The sequence below is a fragment of the Gadus macrocephalus genome, chromosome 8, assembly GCF_031168955.1.
Source record: "Gadus macrocephalus chromosome 8, ASM3116895v1".
NCBI lineage: Eukaryota > Metazoa > Chordata > Actinopteri > Gadiformes > Gadidae > Gadus > Gadus macrocephalus.
The window spans coordinates 15,411,138-15,416,909 of NC_082389.1; positions in this window are offsets into that span (position 1 = coordinate 15,411,138).

The following is a 5,772-nucleotide window of genomic DNA, read 5'->3' on the forward strand; positions in this document are numbered from 1 at the left end:
TGTGTGTGTGTGTGTGTGTGTGTGTGTGTGTGTGTGTGTGTGTGCGTGTGCGTGTGCGTGTGCGTGTGCGTGTGCGTGTGTGAACATGCATCCATAGTGCTGGGTCATCATGAACATGGCCGGAGTTCATGGAATGCAGCGCTGTCGTTTTGTTGCGGTCGAAATAGCGATAGCTTAGTGTAGCGCTAGCTTAGCAGCGGTAGTGGCCTGCCTGGGAGCCCACGCAGTTTGGACAGGGAAGGCTCTTTCTCTCGTTATTTTCCTCTTGAAATAGGGCGTGTAGCGCCCGCGCTGGGCCCTTGTGATAAGAGCGAACCGGGGGGGCCCCTCCAGGGGGCGGGGGTCCCAGTCGTTGGAGTTCATATGGCAGGCCCTGTTCAATGGCGTCAACCAAAATAGGATAGGATCGTTGGCACAGTGGCTAGAAAGTTCAGAGACGTCCAGGGGACGGGGAATATCTCGGCCAAACATGTGATCTTGTTGACGAGTTTGGATAGAGGGAATTTGTGTTGTGTGAGAGCTAAAATAATGAATTTGATATCACCGTTGACGTTATCACTCCTGCCGTGGTTTTGATATTTTCTTAATTGAAAGTGTAATCTGTGATTTGTTGTGAGAGGTTTTTTTTTTGCGAGGCAGAATGTGTCATCGTAACTTATTACCGTCTGTCTTTAGGAACGCTTCGTATATTTTCGTTCTTATTTTTAAATTGCCATGGAATCGGAGTAGAGTTTGGCTTTTCCTTTCCATCCCTCTCTCACATCACTCTCTTACACTCTCGCTCCTTCCATGACTCTTTCACTTCTCTATTCCCTCTCTCTTCGTTGTCATTAGCTGTATCCTTCGCTCATTCCCTCTCCTTCTCAAATTCCCTCCCTCCCTCTCTCTCTCTCTCTCTCTCTCTCTCTCTCTCTCTCTCTCTCTCTCCTCTCTCTCTCTCCCCCTTTCACTATCTCGCTTGTCCCTCTCTTTCCTGTCTCTCCCTCTCTCCTCCCGTCACTAGCTCTCTCTCATTCCCTGTCTCTCGCCCCTCTCTCTCGCACATTCCATGTCCTGTCTCCCTCCCTCCTCCCAATGCCGTGTGTCTCTCCGCTGTCTCTCGCTCTCTCTCCCCCCTCTCCCCTGCCTCTCCCCGGTTGCAGGGAGGTCAACCTCCCCTTGGCTCCTCCCCTCTTGCACTCACCCTGGCGCACAGCCCAGAATGTTGCTTCAGCTCTGCCTGCTCCCATTGGTTCCTGCGAAACGCACACACCCGCTTCATAAGAAGGGAAGTGACTAACCTTCCCCATGCTGTCCCTGCCCTGCCGCCACTCTCCCCCCCTGTCTCTCTCTCTCTCTCTCTCTCTCACTTTCGCTCTCTTCTGTATTTCCTTTGCAAAAAAAGTTTGCCTCACCTTACTCAACTGTAAGTGATCCGATGGGTGGGAGGGCTGGTGGTGTGTGTGTGTGTGTGTGTGGTGTGTGTGTGTGTGTGGGGGGGGGGGGGGGGGGGGGGGGGGGGTTGTCGCGGGGATTGATTTGATTCCTTGCGCTTCAGACCAGAAGCAGTGGTGGAAACCCATTGAATGGCGGCTTTGTGCTCCACTGGCTGCGAGAGGGAGTGTGTTTGTGTGTGGCATGGCGCGATGAGCCCGTGTGCGTCCTGTGTACTTAGAGCGCGCGGGGCGGGTGAACGTTTTATTTGTTTTAGCAGACACCGCCGCATTGCTGGCATTTTTTCATATCATTCGTTCCCACAGCTCCATGGCTCGGCGGTGGCCGAGCGTGACTCAGAGGCCGTAGCGCGCTCTAGGCCAGAGGGGAGGGTTGTGTCGGGCAGCCCGCGAGGAGAAGTCCATGCCCAAGAGGGGAAAACAGACCCTTTCAAGGGAAATCTCGCCGGTCATTCTTTTTGTTTTACTCACCGCTCTCTCTCTCTCTCTCTCTCTCTTCCCCTTACAGAGGAAGTGCCTTCCCTGACGTCTGCTGCAGCTTTGACCTGCTTCTACAAGCCGAAGCTAAGCCTGCCCCGCCCCGCCCGCCCACCCACCCCAACCCCTTGCCTTGCCTTCGCTCGCTTGCTGCCACGGCAACGCGAGGCACGAGGTAACCAGCTAACCACCACACACCCCCAGTGCCGCCATCGCCTGCTGCCCGCTCGGTCTACGCCCCGACACACCCCCCCCCCCCACAGTCCATCATCACTCCCCCCACCTACCAAAAGTCGTACTCAACTACTGCTGCTGCTGCTGCCCAGCCACCAGCACCCACCCACCCACCGTCCCAACCACACGCCGGGCTCACCCAGGCCTCCCTACCCGCCTTGCCTTCGGTCACCAGGCCCCCACCACCACCACCACCACCACCACCACCCACACGAGTGGGTCTTTTGCTGGCCCCCGAGACACTGAACCCCCGCACAGAGATCCTGGTCGAACCCCGCTGGGACAGGACCTCGGTCTGGCCTGCGCTCTGTCTGCCAGGCTCTGAAGACACGTCAAGGAGAGAGAAGCCCCTTGGTTGTCAGGACAAAACTGTCTGCTGGATTTATTTTTTCCCTTTCTCTTCCCCGGCTGTCTGGCCAAGAAAATGACCTACTAACGTAGAGTAAACATTGGCTTAATTATAACTTGCAACAAAAAGGTATTTTCGGCGGCTGTGGTGTTCCCCAGTCAATAGGAAGTCAGTCTTTCCTCTCCTCTGTATGCTTTAACGTTGAGAGTTCGTGTAAACGAAACGACATCTGGCTAACTCGAGGTGCACTTCATAGCTTTTCTATTCTGCTAAACCCTCGATTCAAGTTTTTTGGAATACTTTTTTTGGAATCCCGACCCGCTGCCATGGCGATGAACATAGCACATATGCGCGACACAAAATGGCTGACTCTGGAGGTCTGCAGAGAGTTCCAGAGGGGCACCTGCTCGCGCACCGACCCAGGAGTGCAAGTTCGCCCACCCCGCCAAGAGCTGTCAGGTGGAGAACGGCCGAGTCATCGCCTGCTTTGACTCTCTCAAGGGTACGCTACACATTGAACATCTAAAAACATAAAGATCCCCACAGACTGATGATAAAAACCCAGATGTAGGGCCGGTAGCATCCAGATGGGGTTGAAAGGCAGGATGGAAAGGGGAAGGCACACAGACTATAATATATTGTAGTGTGTTGAAAGCAGCATGCTCAATGCTTTTTTTTCACCCGAGATGGCTTTCGCTTTAGGAAAGGAAAATTAACCATCTGGCTACAGCATGTGCGCTTGCAGGCTCCGCCTACTTCTGGTCAGGTGATACAAACACTAGACCAAAAGAAACTTGCCACTTCCAGGGATGGTCGAGGAGTGGAGGGTGGGGCGGGGGGGGGGGGGGGATGGTCTCGGAAAGTCATACCAGTGCTCTGGAGATTTCAAGGATGATCCGAATGGAAATACATTAGTGCTACTGAAACACTGCAGTAAATGCATAATTGTTTCTCAAGGCTCAAATACAGCGAAATGTTTTCAGGCTCATGGCCCTTTCCAAAAATACAAAGGTTTATGTGTGTGTGTGTGTGTGTGTGTGTGTGTGTGTGTGTGTGTGTGTGTGTGTGTGTGTGTGTGTGTGTGTGTGTGTGTGTGTGTGTGTGTGTGTGTGTGTGTGTGTGTGTGTGTGTGTGTGCGTGCGTGCGCGCGCGTGCGTGCGTGTGTGTGTGTGTGTGGAGCTGAGATGAGTGCAGTCCTTGGATAGTAAGACATACCTAGGTAGCTCGGATGGTGGGGACTATTCAACGATCACACCCGGCGGGTTAGGGTGCTAAGTGCTAGGAGTGAGCCTTGTTGTGTTGCTCTCACTTTGTACAACCACTTCCTGTGCGGAGGCTGTGGGGCAGCGAGAGGGGAAGGTTTGTGTCTGTGTGTGTGTGCATGTCCTGTCTCTGTGTGTTTTTAAACCAAGAGGCATACTAGGGGTACTGAATGCAGTAATTTTCCATCTATTTTTAAATGCCTGCAAGAAGGCAAATGCTCTCTCTCTCTCTCTCTCTCTCTCTCTCTCTCTCTCTCTCTCTCTCTCTCTCTCTCTCTCTCTCTCTCTCTCTCTCTCTCTCTCTCTCTCTCTCTCGCTCGTTCTCTATCCTCTTACTCACACTTTCTCTCTCTCCTTCACAATCAGTGTATCTGTTGGCACACAAGATCTCTTGAGATAGGCGGACCTTGAGCCAGAGTTTCCATGTCCGTCCACCGGCTTATTCAAATATATGCACAGCCACACACACACACACACGCAGACATGCAGACACACACACACACACAAACAGAAAGGTATAGGCCATGTAAATGGACATGCATGCATTTGCATGTGTCTGGGGAGTGGGGTTGCAGCGTTACATACACGGCAGGGTTAGCATGAGGCCAGGGAACAAGCGTGTGCTGCTGGGTCCGTGCACGCAACGCCGGAGCCAGATGTGGACAGAAGAACATTGTCTGGCCCACACTGAACTCTTCCAAGTTTCCTCACAATGTGTGTGTGTGTGTGTGTGTGTGTATGTGTGTGTGTGTGTGTGTGTGTGTGTGTGTGTGTGTGTGTGTGTGTGTGTGTGTGTGTGTGTGTGTGTGTGTGTGTGTGTGTGTGTGTGTGTGTGTGTGTGTGGGAGAGTGTTTGTATGCATTCTTGCACGAATATCTATGTGGTCTGTGCCAAGTGGTTTGTATGTCTGTGTGCGTTAAGGAGGTTTTCCATACCGTGTTCAGTTTCCATTGAACTTAAAGCCCGGTAATCAGTGCCACACAATGAGGAAAATGCCTCAACCCCGCAATCGACACAGGATGGTGCAGATACACACATGTGGCACGCACATACACTCACCACACACACACACACACACGCACACACACACACACACACACACACACACACACGCGCACACACACACACACACACACACACACACACACCACATTCTAAACATGCACACAAACAAGAAACCAGCCTTGGTCGAATATTGTGTTTGTTTTTATAACTAATACACACATTCACAAACATGACTCACGCACAACGCACGCACATACGCAGTGTGCATAAACGAAAAGCAGAAGTGATCAAACATGCTCTATTTTGTGTTTTGCCTGGACTTCAGCCCCTGGTGGAGGCTGAAGTCCAGCACAATGACCTAATAGAGCGGAGTGGTCCACCACATGTTGACACAACAGACTAAGCAGAACAGTGTTATCTGTGGCCGGCTGGGGGGAAATGTGTGTGTGTGTGTGTGTGTGTTTGGTGTGTGTCCAGAAGAATCTCAAAGAGGCTTGTATATGCGAACGTGGCAGCAGATATTCCACAATGCGCCGGTGCTGCGGTGAGGGAAAGGTTAGCCGTGAGGAAGGAGTGAGTAACATGGCAGGCCTGCGCTCCCCGGGCCGAGGCCTGCGCTCCCCGGGACTAGGCCTGCTTTAGCAGTTTGGCCTCTCATGCTGATTCTTTGATTTCTATTTTTTGTAATCCCGTTAGTTTTTCCACCCATAATGCGAAACAGAGTGGGCCTCTCTAGCGTTGGACGAGGCAGAAGACGAGGAGGGTGTTGGTGGAGGAGGAGGAGGAGGAGAGGAGGAGGAGGATGGGGTCGGCTCGAGATCCAAGGGAGAAAATCAGATGTGATCAGTGCTAATGTCAGCCCCCAAACTGCGTGTTCACACATCAGGGGATGTGTGGGGTATGTGTGTGTGGGGTGTGTGTGTGTGTGTGTGTGTGTGTGTGTGTGTGTGTGTGTGTGTGTGTGTGTGTGTGTGTCGTGTGTGTGTGTGTGTGTGTGTGTGTGTGTGTGTGA